This window comes from Aotus nancymaae, unplaced genomic scaffold (assembly GCF_030222135.1).
Source record: "Aotus nancymaae isolate 86718 unplaced genomic scaffold, 86718_ANA_hifiasm-v0.15.2.pri h1tg000029l, whole genome shotgun sequence".
NCBI lineage: Eukaryota > Metazoa > Chordata > Mammalia > Primates > Aotidae > Aotus > Aotus nancymaae.
In genome coordinates this window covers 60,350,486-60,368,459 of record NW_026988442.1, presented here as the reverse complement: position 1 = coordinate 60,368,459, position 17,974 = coordinate 60,350,486, and the positions used below count along the sequence as shown (strand labels likewise).

At 41.7% G+C, this 17,974-nt stretch overlaps 1 non-coding gene across 1 annotated transcript; it reads right to left on the bottom strand.

Moving 5' to 3' along the window:
* Positions 1-11,020: 11,020 nt before the first annotated feature.
* On the bottom strand, positions 11,021-11,144 carry LOC135277118 (small nucleolar RNA SNORA40). Its single transcript, XR_010344719.1, has one exon. It is a non-coding gene; the product is annotated as a small nucleolar RNA SNORA40 (small nucleolar RNA).
* Between the last annotated feature and the right edge of the window lie 6,830 nt (positions 11,145-17,974).

The following is a 17,974-nucleotide window of genomic DNA, read 5'->3' as shown; positions in this document are numbered from 1 at the left end:
GTGGCCCAATCTCAGCTCACAGCAACCTCTGCCTCCTGGGTTCAAGTGATTCTCCTGCCTCAGCCTCCCAAGTAACTGGGATTATAGGTGTGGGCCACCACATCCAGCTAATTGCTGTTTTTAGAGATGGGGTTTCACCATGTTGGCCAGGCTGGTCTCAAACTCTTGACCTCAATTGATTCACCCACCTTGGTGTCCCAAAGTGATGGATTACAGGCGTGACCCACAGCGCCTGGCCTTCTCATTTTCTTTACTTCCTAGGGTTTTTGTTTTTGTCTTTGACTTCATTTGGTTTTGCTTTCTTATGAAATGTAACACACAGGAAGTTATATAAAACTTATGTGTAGTTTAGCAAATGGTGGTAAAGGGGGAAGCCATGTAACTATTAATACTACACTAGTACAGAAAGGTCATCTCTTGATCTTGGCAGTAATAATTTCCTTGCTTTTTTTTAATCACATATGTGTGCATTTCTAAACAATATAGTTTCGTTTTGTCTGTTTTTAGATTTTATATAATAGAATCATGCTATATGCAATTTTTGTAACTTTTTTACTTTTATCATGTTTGTTGACTTTTATCATTGTATAACATTCTACCAAATGGCCATACTTATATTTACACATTCTGTTATAGAAATGGAATTAAGTTTTTTCAACTTTCATCATTTAAGAACAAAGATGAAATGAACATTCTTATACATTGTATTCTTGTGTGGAGGGGTGGAAAACTTTTCCTCTACCCTCTTAGGTTCTGTGGCTTGGCTTGAGAATTAAACTGACAATAGACAGATTAACAGGGGAAAAATAAATAAATTATACTTGATGTTAATATTGTTATATGTACATGGAGGCCTTCATATTTAAGAAAAGAAGGCCCAAAGACATGGATAGGCCTGAGAACCTACACTGCATTTCAGTAAAGAACAGTGTGTGGGGGAGACATGGCAAGACAAGGGAAAGAGTTGGTCTGGGCTATGGGTGATAACCTATGGGAAAGCAAACGAAATATATGGGAAAGACTAATGCAAGATAAGGCTTATTATAGTAGGTTTGTTTGTACAGATTCATCTCAGTGTTGACTTCCCCATCTCAAGTGATAAAAATGTTCTCTTCCTGGTATAGGAAGGACACCTTTTTCATAAGAAATTTATGCTCCACTTTTGGTTAGGAAAGGGTTAGTCAGAGAGCCCTTCCTTCATCTGCTTTTTTTCAATTACCTTCAATTCAAAATAATCAATATGTGCCTGGTGCAGAGGCTCACGCCTGTAATCCCAACACTTTGAGAGGCTGAGTGGGCAGGTCTCCTGAGGTCAGGAGTTTGAGACCAGCCTGACCAACAAGGCGAAACCCTGTCTCTACTAAAAATACAAAAATTAGCCAGGCATGGTGGCAGGCACCTGTAATCTCAGCTACTCAGGAGGCTGAAGCAGGAGTATCGCTTGAACCTGGGAGGCAGAGGTTGCAGTGAGCTGAGATCGTGCCACCCGACTCCGGCCTGGGCAACACAGTGAGACTCTGTCTCAAAAACAAATAATAAATAAAAATAATCAGTTTGTTAAAACGGTATAAAATATTAATATGTTTAGCGTTGGCATGTTCTGATCACCTTCAGGAACCACTGACGATGAAATCAGTAAGGTATGCAAGTAGAAGTGGAAATTATAGGTTATAGAATATGCTTATCTTCAATTTTATTAAATAATTCCATCTATTTCTCAAAGTGTTGGTACCAATTTACATTTCATCAGTCATGCATGCTCCTAACCTGGCCATCACTTAAGATTAGGCTTTCCTGCTGGGTGTGGGTGGTCACGCCTGTAATCCCAACACTTTGGGAGACCAAGGTGGGAGGATCACTTAAAGCTAGGAGTCTGACACCAGGCTGGGTGACATTGCAAGTCCCCATCTCTACAAAACAATTTATAAATTAGCTGGTTGTGGTGGCATGTATCTATAGTCCCAGCTACTCTGGAGGCTAAGATGAAAGGGTCACTTGAACCCAGGAGTTCGAGTTTACAGTGAGCTATGCTCACACCACTGCACTCCAGCCTGGGCAACAGAGCCAGATCCCGTCTCTAAAAAATGAATGAATAAATAATTTTTTATAAATTAGGATTTCCAAAGTTTGCCTGTCTAATGGGTGTGTAATAGTATAATTATGTGATTTTCATTTTCACGACTACTAGTGAGGCTGAACTCCTTTTTATATGTTTCTTAGCCAATTTAATGTTTTGTTGTTGTTTGAGAAGTGTCTGAGTCTCTTAGCCATTTTTCTGTTGAGTTGTTGACCTTTTGCTTATTGATCTGTAGACCTTCTTCATTCTGAATATCCTTTGATCATCCGTGTGTTGCAGATGTCTTCACCTCTCATTGGCTTTTCATCATTTTCATACTGACATATGATGAAAAGTTTTTAATTTTCATATAGTCAACTTTATGAATCTTCTCTTTTGTGACTAGTGCTTTCAACAAAAAGTACTTTGTACCCAATGTCACAAAGATACGTTCCTATATACTCTTCTAAAAGCTTTAGAGTTTTACCTTTTACATGTAGGTCTTTAATCTGCCTGGAAATTATTTTTATATGTTATGAAGAAGAGATTTATTTTTAGTATATAGACAATTGTCTCATATTTTATTGAGAATTCCATCATTTCCCAACAGGATAAAGTTCCTCCTCTGGTATCAATATTTTCCGTTATCCATATTGTGAGTTCCTTCTGAGCTCCCTATTATATCCACTGGTTTATTTGTCTACCCTTGCACCAATACCACACTATTTTAATTCTGTAGCTTTGTGGTATGTCTTGATTTCTTGAAGAGCAAGTCCTTTCACCTCATTCTTTATATTTAACACAGTTTTTTGTTATTCCTGTCTTGGACAGTCCACACAAATTTTACAACCAGCTTATCAATTTCCCTGCAAAGTGTAGTCTCTTTCCTTAGTCAATTCTGTTTCACTGTTCCTAAGTCAATATCACACTATTTTCAGCTCCTGCAGCTCTTTAGTATGCTTTGATATCTGTAAAGCAAGCTGCCCCCATTCTTCTAAATTTCATTTGGATATTTTATATTTTTGTTATTTATGAAGTACTTAGCCTATCATGTTTCATTAAAATTATCCTTGGATTTTTAAAAAATAATTGCATTGAGGCTGGGCACAGTGGCTTATGCCTGTAATTCTAACACTGGGAGGCCGAGGTGGGTGGATCATGAGGTCAGGAGTTCAAGACCAGCCTGGCCAAGATGGTGAAACCCCATCTCTACTAAAAATACAAAAAAAAAAAAAAAAAAAAAAAAAAAGCTGGGCATGGTGGCAGGCACCTGTAATTCCAGCCACTTGGGAGGCTGAGGCCGAGGACTGCTTGAATCTTGGAGGTGGAGGTTGCAGTGAACCAAGATTGAGCCATGGCACTCCAGCTTGCGTGACAGAGCAAGAGTCTGTCTCAAATAATAATAATAATAATAATTGCATTGACTTTATAGGTTTGCAAGAATTGGTACTTTTATAATGTAATTCTCTCATTCACTTTCTTTTTTATGTCTACAGCAAAGTGTTGAGGCTTTATTTATATAGGTCTTACATGTTAAATATCGTAAGTGTATTTGTGGGTATTTAAAAGCATTTCTTTTCATTGTGAATTTTGTGTAGAAATTCTAATAGATGCTATTTATCAAGTTTGTTTTTTATTGCCATTATTGATTTTGTATTTATTATTAACCTTTTTTTGTAGAATTTATTGAGATGAGAAAGGTCACACATTTGACATTTTGATAAATGTTGGCCATCTTGAATCTGAAGCATAGAGCTAGCATTTTAAGTACATTTTGGATAGGATTTCTGAGAGGTAGAAATGACAGAGGGAAGAACATTCCAGGATTAATGAGCAATAGCACAGAGTTGGGAAGGTGTGTGGCCTGTTTGGGGAATATAAATTGATCTGGTTTAGATCAAGTATAAGGTATATGTAGAGAAGCAATGGAAAGCCATAAAGCTGAAGCTGTTTTATGGAGGACCCTGAACACCCAGCCAAGCATACGTTCTGACATTGTCATATTGCTATTCTTTTCTACATAATATCGGATTGTACTTGTAATTCAATCAGATATTAGCAAAGTAGAAAGAATACATTATACAGTATGTAACTAAACATATTCAACTGTGAAACATGCAGATTCAATAACACAGCAGGAATATAGGTATGAATACAAATCTACATCAACATTGAAAAGAGCTTTCTCAAATTATCAAAACTCCCAAGTGTATCTACTTTTCAAAATCCATGTCAAACACAATAAGGTTCATTAATGCTGCCCCCTCATCCTTCTAAACACTCCTACCTCCTCCTACTGATGTTCCCTAAAAGCAGACCCCAAGAAAAATACATCAAAACAAGAGAAAGGAGAGGTTTCAAAATATTAAACTACCCTCTGATCCATTTCTAGGTTGCTTTTTTACTGTGATTTCTTACAGGATTTAGATATAGATTTATCTTCTAAGTGAGGTATTTCATTCAGTTTTATTGTTTGGAGAGTCCTGACTTTGGAATTGTGTGTCTCTTGATCTCTGCATTGAAATCAAAGTAGTTAAGGGTTGTATGTATTTTGCTTCTACTCTTTCCATCTCTACAGCCAAGTGCAAAATTGCTCTTCTGACCCACTATCCACAGTTACTTAATTGTTAGAGTAAATTATCAAATTTGGCCACAATTTACTCCCCATCCCAAACCAGACTTCGCAAGTCATTGGTCTCAAAAAATGCCACTCTTAAGTTGTGGACATCTAAGGAGCTTCCAGTATGAGATATAGCAAAGCCCATTTCACGTATGGCTTGTCAACTAACTTTATAGGCAGTACCTCTAACCCTGGGCCTCACACACAAATTGTGTGTGTGTGTGTGCACGTGTGCATATGTATGTATTTGCACTATTTTTTTCAGGAAAATGACTTCCAGATTTAAGTTTGAATTGATAAGTCCTTACATTGTTGTTAGTAATGTCTTAGTATTTGAAAATTACACATTGCATGTATCCAGGTATATATATATATGTAAATATGAACATAGAGGCAGCCACAGGATTTGCAATATAAAATGTAGTTCTAGCTCAGATGACAATTTTTAAAATAGAATATATATATTTCTATGTGTATTAATTTTTATAGAGCTGGTCTTGAGGGAGGAAGTTGTTGCATAACTTCTACTGAGCAAGAGAAGTCTGTGCGGATTAAATGGCTTTTTATGAGGTCTTGTAGATGCCTAACTAACTCACCTGAGCCATCCTTGAACAATCACATTTTAATATTTCTTTTTTTAAATTGATTAAATAGTTCTAAGTGCTCTTCATGAAGCAAAAGCAGTCTAGAAATTCATAATTCCTTTGACAGAGTTTGAACTAATGGCTAACTCACTTTTCCATCATTGTTACTGAAAGTATCTGGGACCAAAACAGTTGTTTCACAAGAAAAAGAGAGTGAAGAGGAAAGTCTATCAGCAGTAACTTTTCAGGATCATTATATGGCATCTAATGTTGAAAGTTTGACAACAGCAAATACAAGTAGGTAAATAATGAACAATTGTCCCATTGATTCCAGATCCATTTCGCTCACAGGACACTCTATGTAGTGTAGGTCCTTTCCTGAAATCCAGTTCATTGTGGACTGTACATTCTAGCCGACCCATTTAACTTAAGTAGTTTGGAGGCCACTGAAAAACTAGGTTAGTTGTAGCATTTCCAGTGACCTCAGATATGCTGAGGAAGGGCCAAGATGGCATTATGGGTCCTGAATTAACAGATAATCTGAGACACAAACTGAAGCCCAACTTGGAGCATTCCTGGGATTATCATTTCAGTAGACAGCTGTCCAGAGTGGGCATGACCTGGGACTTGGTTAAACTTGAGAATAGCTTTTTCCAAAATGTAAGACTGGTTCCATAACACCTCTCTCTGGCTTCCTTTCCTCTTAGGTGAACAAGGGAATTGGGAGAATCATTAGTCTCAGAAGTTGGTCCATGAGAAGAGGTTTCCATTGTTAGCAAGTGTGGGAAATTCTGAACATTAAAACATTTCTGTGGGATTTGTAAACGCATTCAATTGTAATGACCCCAAGAAGCAGAGCCTTGAAGTAAAATAAACCTACTGGCTTTGTTCTACTTTGCATATCTGAAAACTATATGACTATAAACCAATATATTTAAGCAACAGTTCATTTTGTCCCATAGCATATCCCCACCTTAACACTGTCCAGAGTGGCAACTCCAGATCTGCCCTGGTCTAAACTCAAATCCTTGGGACTGGCAGAGGACAGAAATGGCACCCATGGCTGGGGAGAGAGGCTCAGATTACCATCCTCCCCACCTCTGATCGGCATGCTATTTAATTTATAACTAAATGTATTACTCTTGGAAGTCACTCTCCTGCTTTGGGACTCATTTTCCTCATCTGTAAAATGAGTGAGCTGAATGACCCTTTCAGCTCTGTCATTGCACCAAATATCCTACCCATGGGTGAATTTACTTTAAAATTTGACCTCTTCCCAGCCCCTTGGGCTGCTGAGTGACAGACACCACAGCTAATCCTCCATAAATAGATGTCCCATATCTTGAGTCTCAGGATGAATTTATAGCTGAAGATTGACACTTAGTAACTTTTAAACAAGACTAATTTGACCTCCAAGAAAAAATGTTATACTATTTTAAAACCATTAGATTACATTACATTGCATAGCAATGTTATATGTTTAAGAAATATGAATGATACCCCAGATTTTTATTATTATTTATTTTTGAGGTGGGGTTTTGCTCTTGTTGCCCAGGCTGGAGTGCAATGGCACGATGTCAGCTCACTGTAACCTCCACCTTCCAGGTTCAAGTGATTCTCCTGCCTCAGCCTCTCCAGTAGCTAGGATTACAGGCACATGTCAGCATGCCCAGCTAATTTTTGTATTTTTAGTAGAGATGGGTTTCACCATGTTGGCCAGGCTGGTCTCAAACTCCTGACCTCAGGTGATCCACCCGCCTTGGCCTCCCAAAGTGCTGGGAATGCAGGTATGAGCCACTGCATCCAGCCTGGATTTTTATTTTTTAAAATGTGTTTAAAGCTAACCAATAGTTACTGGTTAACGTCTCTGGACAAGACAATATGCAAGAGGAATGTCAATGAACGTCAGAGCTACTTCAGGAGCCACTGGGGCTAATAATTACTTTTTACCTAAAATATTTCTGTTTCCTTTCACTTTTCCTTTTTGTGAAAAGCAATAAAGGACCTTTCAACATGACTAGTACAGTTCCTCATTGGTCACAGGTGTGTGTCATTTGATCACCCAGGAGCTTAACAAGTAGCAGAAATATTTGGTTCCTCTGTGATTTTGCTTAACTCTAAATGGTGGTAAAAGGAATATGATTCCAGCTGATTGAAAAAAATGAATCCAAGGCTGCAGAAACTTGGAGGAATCAACAGTAAAATGAAAACCCAATTTAAATGCCCAGGAAAATATGAGTTTCAGGAAAGAGTATTTGTCATGGACTATGTTTGTGTCCCTCCTGACCTCCAGTGCAACGGTATTTGGAAACGGCACCTTTGGGAGGCTTGGATGAGCTCACGTGAGTGAAGTCACCATGAAGGGATTAGTATATCTATCAGAAGTATATCTATCTGTCATGTGATGAATTAATCAGAAGACTGCCATCTGCAAACCATGAAGAGAGCTCTCACCAGACTCTAAATTTGCCAGCACCTTGATGTTGGATTTCCCAGACTTCTGAACTATGAGAAATATATTTCTGTTGTTCAAGCCCCCCAGTCTATGGTATCTTGGTATAGCAGCCCAAACTGACTAACAGTATTTTAAAAGACTACCCAAGGTATGGTATTTTTAGTGAGAAAAATGAGAGAGTAAACTAATAATGTGCTAATCTCAAGTGAATATCCAAAACAAAATCCAGGACCTGATTAGCCGTTTGGAACTGACTTCTGCTGCCTGGAATAAGAAAGGAGTCCCACATGTAAGAAAGATTAAAATGCACTATTTCCAGAGGCTAAACATCGGACATCCTTAGAATACCAAAAGGAATCCTCTTCCCCATCCCAGCTCAACTCACCTTAGTGGCTTTCTCTTTCTCTAGTTGCACAAAATGGGAATGAACACAGGGTCACAAGGTCCATTGTTGCTTTGCCAGAGTCACCTAAAAGTTCAGACCAGGAGCCTTAACAGAGACCATTATTGGCATTTAGCTAGAGGTTGCCCCAGACGGTGTTTATGTCTGGTCTTTCCCCTGGCCCTTTGAATATATTCCCACCATTTATAAAGCCAGCACCTGCATCTCTGTGCCTGAGGTCGTTTCCCCAGGATTAAGGGAAACAAGCTTCAGACCAGAAGTGGTAAGGAATCAACATACCTCACCTGCCACCAAATACAGCACTCAATCATGACTCTCAAGAGTGATCGTACTAATACCCCAGCTGCCTCCCACCTTGGTTAGGATCATTTTGAGCTTTGCACTTAACCCAGTTTTCCTGTGGCTTAATGTCTCCACCTTCTCTTCCCTGTAAAACATGCCTTTCTTTCCTGGAGTTGCCTGTGCTTTTTAAATAAGGTAGTTTCATTTAAATCCTCTTGGTGTCTGAATCTGGAACAACTCACACTGAGACTCATTAAATCCAATGGCTATATCACAACATGAGCAAGGGAAGCTCTCAAAAACAGATATACTGCAAAGGCACTGGTTATTTAAAGTCTTATCTCTACCACACTCAGGCCTTCAAGAGGCCACTTGAACAGGCAGGACACAGTCTCATGTTACTGTCCATGCCGTTTAGCCCACCTAACATGTTTTGCTCCATCTTCTCAGCCCATCTGTGTATAATTCCTTCCTAGAAGCTACATTGAAACCTAACCACACTATTCTCTAGGATAGTAGTTCCTGAGAAAGCTCCTGGTGTGAACCATTAGGTGGCCGTGGTAAAGCAACAACGAGTCTGTGACTCTGCATTCATTCCCATTTTGTGCAACTAGAGAAAGAGAAAGCCAATAAAGAGAATTTAGGTGAGGTGGAGAAATAATTCCTTTTGGTATTCTAAGGATGCCAGTGCATTTAGCCCCTGGAAATAGGGGCTAAATAAATTTTAATCTTCTTTACATGTGGGACTATTTTTTGCCTAATCCAAGAAGCAGAAGTCAGTTCCAAACTGTTAATCAGGTCCTGGATTTTGTTGGATACTCAAGATAAGCACGTAACTAGATTACTATCTCATGGTTTCTCACTATTCTTCTCGCCAAAAATACCAAGACTTGGGTATTTCTTTGAGTCAGTAAGCCACTGACTGTGTTAGTTTGGGCTGCTGTACAGACACCACAGACAAGGAGGCTTAAGCAACAGAAATTATTTCTCACAGGTCTGGAGGCTGGGAAGTCCGAGATGAAGGTGCTGCAGACTCAATGTCTGTTGAGGGCTCTCTTCATGGTTTGCAAACAACCATCTCGCTGTTGTATCCTCACAGGTGTGGTCCAGAACCAGCAGCATCAGTATCACCTGAGAACTTGTTAGAAATGCAAATTTGTGGGCCCTCCTCTAGCCTACTGAAGCACTACTCTTGGGTAGGGGGCCAGCAATCTCTATTTTGACAAGCCCACCAAGTGATTCTGATGTTTAAAAAAAAAAAAAAAAAAAAGAAGGTTGAAAACCCGCTGCTCTGTGAAGTATTTCCCGTCACCCCCAACCCCAGGTCCCCATCACCTTCCTCATTCACTCAGTTAACATAAACTCTCAGCACTACCGCCCACGTCTCTCTCCTACCTCTTTTCTTCTCTTCCTCTGCCACTGCTTTAATTCACACCAATCAATATTTCTTACCCGAATTATCGATACGGCCTCCCCACTCACCTCCCTGAATCCAGGCCTCCATCTCTTTTCCGTCAGCTGCTACAGTTACCTGTCTAGAAAGCCACTGTGTTAAGTTTCTCCAGTGTGTCAAGGAGTGCCTGAAATGTCACCATCACAGTCCATTCTGCAGGGTTTTTGAGGCCCCTCCAGCGCCGCTTAAACAAGCAATGGGCATGCGAAAAACAGCCCTTTACAGCAGTATGAGAGCTCAGAGGGGATCATAGCTGAAAGCAATTCAGGTTGCAGCAGTGAAGAGTGAAGGAGGCAGAGCTAAAAGCAGGTTTTCCTCATCCTCCACAGTATTCCCCAGGGCAGTTCTTACCCTCCGGGCTTAGTCAGCCCACCTGGCTTCTGCATCTACCATCCCTGGCTCTAGGATTTCTCATGTTTCTGAACGCTTTGAAATGAACTCCTCTTCTGTAAACTAGACGTAAATACTTACATTATCAACCACGTGGCACTGGTTGAGGCTCACATGAGAAAATGTTTCCCACAAGCTTTGAAAGGTTTGGTATAAAAGTTTTTTTTTTTTTTTTTTGCTTTTAGAGAAATAGTTTAGAAAAAAATTTTAAGCTGTAAAAAAAAATTGTGAAATACAACAGAAAAATGTGTGAAATACACAACTCAAGGATTTATCACAAGACAAGCACCACCAAGTTCAAGAGCTAATACTGCCAGTGCCCAGAAACTGCTCTCATGTCCTCAATCACCATCGCCTCTGTCGTCTTCGAGAGTAATAACTGTCAAGCGTCCATGGTCTCCATTTCCTTCCTTTTCTTCAGAATGTTGCCTCCTAAGTCTGAATCCTTAAAATTGAGGATTTATCTACCTTTTGAACTTTATGGAAATGGAATCGTAGAACATGTCTTTGTATCTGCTTTCTTTTTTCAACACTGTAAATGTGAGGTGCCTTTGTATTGTTGCATGTGGCAAAATTCTTTAATTGCTGTATAGTGTTGCATTGTATGAATGCAACATTATGTATCCAGCATTTTCCCATAGATGTTTGCAGTTTGGACCAGCTGCCATGAGCATTCTTGTCCACGTTTCCTAGTGCATGTGTGCAGTCGTTTCTTTGAGGCTAAACTTAGGAGTTGAAGTTCGGGGTCGTAGGACATGCATAGCTTTTCCTTTTCATAATATTCCTTCTTATACGTATCAAAGCTCATACCGCACAATGAGCTCTGGGTTTGCAAAAGAGAATTTATTTTTTGCATAAAAGTAAGGTACTGTTGTTGTTAAATAATTGTAATAATTATACTAGCCAACATTCAGAGAGCACTAATTTTGTGTGTGTGTGTGTGTGTGTGAGATGGAGTCCTGCTCTGTCACCCAGACTGGAGTGCAGTGGTATGATCTTGGCTCACTGCAACCTCTGCCTCCCAGGTTCAAGAGATTCTCCTGCCTCAGCCTCCCAAGTAGCTGATATTACAGGCATGTGCCACCACACCCTGCTAATTTTCGTATTTTTAGTAGAGATAGGGTTTCACTATGTTGGCCCGGCTCGAACTCCCAACCTCAATTGATCTACCTGCCTCGGCCTCCCAAAGTGCTGGCGTGAGCCACTGCATCCAGCCTCAGCAGGCCTAATTTTACTTACTTCTCTTAATATTTCATGAGTAAGATATTATGATAATTCTACCTTTTTATATAAGAGAAAACTGAGGCACACAGATGTGGAAAAAACTGGCCCAAGGTTACGCAACTTGCAAGTGATCGTATTGGGATTCAAACTCAGGTAGTGTCGCTCAGGAGTCCAAACTCCTTGCCTGAGTGCTACTGCCTCACAAGCATGTCTGTGACTGTGTGTGCTTGAAGGGCCTGGCATGTCCTCGAGCAGGCCAGTCAAGCTGTCTGTGCAGGGATCAATCTACTGCTCTGTTGTCCATCCATCCATCCACCCCGGTTCCTCCATAGGTCATCCTCGACAGGGGAGGTATGGTCTGAATGTTTATGCCCCACCAAATTTACATGTTGAAACATAATACCCAGCGTAAGCATATTTGGGCTGGGTGTGGTCACTCATGCCTGTAATTTCAGCATTTTGGCAGACCGAGATGGGAGAATCGCTTGAGGCCAGGAGTTTGAGACCAGTCTGGTCAATGTAGTGAGGCCTCATCTCTATTAAAAAAAATTTTTTTTAAAGAATATTTGGAGATGGGCCTTTGGGGGTTGATTAGGTCATGAGGCTTTCATGAGTGGGGTTAGTGCCATTTATAAAAGAGGAATGAAGGAGTTCCCTTGCCCTGTGTGCCATGTGAGGTCACACTGAAAAGATGGCTATCTGAACCAGGAAGTCTCTGAACCCGGGTCCCCCAGCAGACACCAAATCTGCCAGCACCTGGATCTTGGACTTCCTGGCCTCCAAAACTGTGAGCAATAAATATTTATAGTTTTTAAACCACCCAGTCTGTGATATTTTGTCATAGCATTCCCAAACAGAGCAAGACAGGGCCAGAGTGATGAAAAGTCCTGTCCCTGGGGTCAGAGCACCTAAGTGTGGGTTGCCAGGCTCTGCAAAGATACTAACAGTGTTGGATGGGCATGGTGGCTCATGTCTGTAATCCCAGCACTTTGGGAGGCCAAGGCAGGAGGACCACTTGAGGCAAGGAGTTCAAGACCAGCCTTGGCAACATGGGGAGACCCTTCTTTACACACACATACACAAATTAGCCAGGTATGGTGTATACCTGTGGTCCTAGATACTTGGGAAACTGAGGTGGCAGGATCGCTTGAGCCTGGGAGGTCAGGGATACAGTGAGCCGTAATTGCACCACTGCATTCAAGCCTGGGTCACAGAGTGAGACCCTGTCTCAAAAAACAAAAAGTTACTAACAGTGTGCCCTCACACAATTAACCTACTTGTCTTGGGTCTTGGATTCCTCATCTGTAAAGTAAGGATGATATTTGTTCCTGCCTCATAATGTTTTATGCAGATTAAATGACAGGATTCATATAAAAAGCCCAGCAGAGTGCCTAAGACACAGTAATTGCTCAATAAATATTGGTTATTATTGTTATTTCTCTGGGGCAGTAGCAGTGGGGTCAGGTAAAGCAGTCCCTCTCCACCAAAATGTGGGGAGTATATTCCAGGCACGATGTCTCAGGGGAACACTGGAAGCACTGAGAAAATGGTTCTGAGCCCTGGGCCCTCCCTGGGTCACCGGACAAGAGCAAACAGGCTTAAGACCTGGGGTAGGCACGATGTTGTTTGCAGAGCTCACTGCTGCAAATAGCAGCCACCTGCGGCCTGGACAGTAGCACGTCCACCCTTTGGCAAAGGATGAGCGAGATGCGGATGAGGAAAGGACAGGAGACAGCCGGGCAATGCTCTGAGTCAGGAGCATGAGGACGTGAGCAGAGTGATGTCAGAGCAAAGGCAGCGTGTGTTGGCTCAGCAGGTAGAAGGGAAGGAACGAGGCACATGTCAATAAAAAATGGCTTCTTCCTAAGTGAGAGCAGGGCTATCTGTGGGGAGCCGGTCCCTTGGCCCAGCCTCACTATCGCAACGTGCCTCCAACGTAGGAGTCTGAAGTCATGACTCACGAGGCACACAATTGCTGCCGGAGATAAACCCACAGGATTAAAATAAACTGTTGTTTCTGAGGGAGCTTAAAACTTGCATCCCACTTCCACAAGTACACTGTAAATTAATATTTTCAAAGTAAATTCTGTAATTATCTTGTGAATAACATAGTTGTATTGCACTCTATTTTGTGTTATAAATGGTTAATTTAAAACATTTGAAGTATCCCACAATATGTATAATCCTGCAAATCTTGCTACAGCATTTTTAAAAAATTATTTTTTAGTAAGTCAGGAGGTTTCAAAGAGGAAGTGGGATAGGCTAGGAGATGAATTCTGTGAAACTTTGAAAATCTTTTGAATCTGGACCTCAGGGTGTTATGGGTTTGTGTCCCCCTAAAAGATATGTTGAAGTCCTCATCTCCGGGGTCTCAGAATGTGACCTCATTTGGAAACAGGGTCACTGTAGACGTAGTGAGTTAAAATGAGGTCATCCTGGAGCAGCGTGGATTCTTAATCTGATATGACTGGTGTCCTTGCAGAAGGAGTAGAGACAGAGAGGAGAATGCCATGTGAAGAGACAGAGACACAAAGGGAGAAAGAAGACGGGGTTTGACGATGGAGGCAGAGCTTGGAGTGATGCATCTACAAGCCAAGGAACTCCAAGGATTGTCAGCAAACACCAGAAGCTGGAAGAGACAGGGAGAATTCACCCCCAGGTTTCAGAAGGAGCCTGGCCCTTCTGATTCCTTGATTTCAGACTTCTACCATCCAGAAAAGCAAGACAATAAATTTCTATTGCTGTATGCCACCCAGTTGGTGGTACTTTGTTACTTTGTTACACTGTCCCTAGGAAACTGATACACACAATTGTTCCCCCCTGACCCCGCTTTGTTTTCACAGATTGAGGCATCTGTTAGAATAAGGTCCTCTGCATTGTATTATGTAACTCAGCATATAGTAGTTGCTCAGTAAATGTATGTTATGAATGAATGAATGAATCTCAAAAAGCCTCTGGGATTCACCTTGGCTGCCTATCTACCCCTAGCCTCTGGCCCTTGTATACTGAACTGCTTTCTGACTTAACAGGAATGCAAAGGTTCCCAGGTGTGAAAAACCAAGGCAGCAGCAAATGGGCCTGAAGGGCATTGTGGAATTTGAGACACGAGTTGGACACACAGCCTTGGTCTCAGATATTCCCCTTACCTCTGAGCAGCCTTGGGCTACACACTTGGCCCTTTAGGTATTTTTTAGAGACAGTCTCACTGTGTTTCCCACACTGGCCTTGAACTCTTGGGCTAAAGCTTCCCAAGTAGCTGGGGCTTCAGGTACAAGCCACTATACAGAGTTTCTTTTCCATCTTTTAAAAAGTAAGTTATAGACAATTGACTAGACTGGCTGATTTGCCTGGGAAACAACTTGTAATTAAAGGTGAGCATCACTTCAATGTTAAGTGCACATTTTGGGTGAGAAAAGCTGTAACTCGGTGTTTCTGTTTCTCCATACACTACACACAAACGTGCGCACATACATGTGGAGGGTGTGTGTATGGATTTCTGATTTTAGTGTAAACACCATTTGATTTGATACATTATGATCTTTACAATTAGTCTAATGCAACTCTTACTGTATACACAATCATTTGATTGAAAATAATTATATTATTAAACATGTCAGTTATGAAAAGATGACATGTAACAAAAGGAAAAGAAATAGTAAAACAAAAATTAACTCATTAAAGTGTATGTGTTTTCAGAAATATCAGACATTTACAATTATTCAAAATGTGTAATTTCAAACAGATCCAATTTATGCCTCACTAGAAAAAGTTGTATTTTGTTATTTATCCTTAGATGCAAATAGGGTTATTTCTAACAGAGAACCATCGTGACTTAAGAACTGGCATCCCCGGTCAACCACAGACAGTTCCTGGGAGGATCAGATGGGAAAGAGAATGACTATGTGCTCACCATCTGTTTCCCATATTGCCTGAGAAAAGATCCAGAAAATCTGAGTTTCCAGGGCAGCTAGCCTTCACATCAGTTGCCAGGAAGAGAGGTGCTTCCTGCCACTTCTAAACTGACCACACTACCATAAGTATACCTCACGTTCAGTGGTCAGAATCTCCATTGCCTGCTGTGGTTTGAACAATACCATGCCAAAAAATCTAGAGAACTCTGACCTATCTAGATTGTGCAGTTTTGGGTACTAGTGTTTTAGATGTTACGCTTGGTTACTCTGAGGCCTTCCTCTCTCTGAATTTATACTCAGGCCTGTCTACCTGCCAAGCAGTGTGGATTTCAGTAGCTTGCCAGAGGGTTAGCCAGACTGGGGTTTCAAATGGGGGCATGTTGCTTAAAATCAGATATTGGCACAGACCTGACATGAATATATGTATATTTAAACATTTAAACGTTTAAAAATAATCTTGCCTAGAGGTTTTCTGACCATGGTCTTTAAAGCCTTGTGGCTGTACAGAGTTCCCTTGCAGTTACCCCAGTAGAAGCTTGCTGTAGAACTGCAGAATTTCACCCCACCCTCACCCCCCACTTTTTAGGTATTGGGATTTTTCTCTCGAGGCAAGGCAGAACTTAGTTTTTAAAATTTTTAGGCTGGGCGCAGTGGCTCATGCCTGTAATCCCAGTCCTTTGGGAGGCTGAGGCAGGAAGATCATGAGACCAGGGGTCAAGACCATCCTGACTAACATGGTGAAACCCCGTCTCTACTAAAATACAAAAAATTAGCCGGGCATGGTGGCGCATGCCTGTAGTCGCAGCTACTCGGGAGGCTGAGGCAGAAGGATCACTAGAACCCGTGAGGCAGAGGTTGGAGTGAGCCGAGATTGCACCACCGCACTCCAGCCTGGCAACAGACCGAGACTCCATCCCAAAATAATAAATAAATAAAAATAAACATTTAATGCATGATAGCAGGCATTTGGTAAACAGTTACTGAATGGCCTAAAAGATTCAAAATATATGTACGTGGTGAATTTTGGATTAGCAGATGCTAAATAACGTCACTGCTTATGAAAGCAGGCCAGACCAAAAGACCTAGTCACTGAAAGCTGTGTGAAAGGTACATAGGTGATGACCTTCCTCTTGACACCGTCTTGCGGGTATTTCATACAGCACGGGCTGTGCGCTCTGGGGAAGAAAGAGGAAACCAAGTGAGGAGAACTCAGAGGTCTTGAGGTCTCTTCATGACCTTTAACTGCTCCATGCAAACAGGGAAACTAAACACACATGCAATCAAACAACTCCCCAAGCCCACGTGGCTGCAGCCACAAGGCCCGGCTGCCGTGTGGGGGTGGGAGACCTGGGTCCATGTGTTATTATTCCCATCACCACCAGCTCTAGTGGAGCCCTTCTCTGAGACCCATCCTCAACACTCCCCAGAGGCCAGGCACATCATAGGCAGCATCTGCCCTCTGTCCTAACCAGGCTGAGACGACAGAGAGGTATACACCAGCCCACCTCACTGGGCACAAGGGGAAACCCGCAAGGCTGAACTTCTCAAGTCTCCCTCTATTTGCTGGCCAAAAGGGCTCCTGACCTTGCAGTCATGGCTACTTTGCAATTTTCAAAAATCAAATAAAGTAGCACTTTTACTAAGCGATTCTTATGCAAATACGCACGCACACACACCACACTCACACAACCAGGAGATACAATCAATGCAAATGATACTTGCGGGCATGTGAAACAAGCTCATGCTGGAGACATTGGGTAGACCAGCAAGTATGACTGCCCTGCAAATCAAAGCATTTTTCCAGCAAATATTTATTGAGTGCCAAGTATGTGCTAGGAACCATTTGCAGCGCTATGGATATAGTGATGACTAACACAGACGAATTCCCGTCCCTCCTGTGCTTACATCCCAGTGAAGGAGACGGACCATATGCACATGGACAGGTAAATATTCTCATAGGAGGGACAAGCTGTCTGGGAGAGCCAGGGAGACCCTGAGAAGGTGAAGTTGGAGCACAGTCCTCAATGAAATGAGAGAGTGAGCCAAGTGCATGTCTGACGGAGACCATTCTGGGCCGAGGAAAGAGAAAATACAAAGGCCCTAGGGAGGAATGTGCTATTCAAGTAAAAGAGAAACCAAGGAGGCTGGGAGAGAACGGTGGGAGAAGATGAGCAGGAGACAGCTAGGAATACCACCTGGATCAAATCTTACTGGCCCTTATGATGCTTTGGAAGGTTTTGAGTTAGGGAGAGGCATCTATGTGCAGTGTGGTCCACATGGATAAATCTTGGAAAGGGTATTACTGTACTTCTGAGGACTGGGCAGTGTCCTTAGCTGAGTATTTAGGGATGGCCAGAGAGCCACTTTTGCTTACAGAAAAGCAAGTTCAAATTCAAGTCTCAGACATTATGGAGTTAATTAGGGAGTGGGCATCACTCTGTCCACATTTCTGTCCTCCCTCCTGCTCCCCATCCTCTGGGACTCACCCTCCACTCCAGGCTTCCAGGGAAGGTGAGCTTCAAGAAAAGACAAAACAAAAGCCAGCTATTTCGAGTTTTTCAACTTGACCCAAGTTTAGGTAACAGAGGGGCTAATG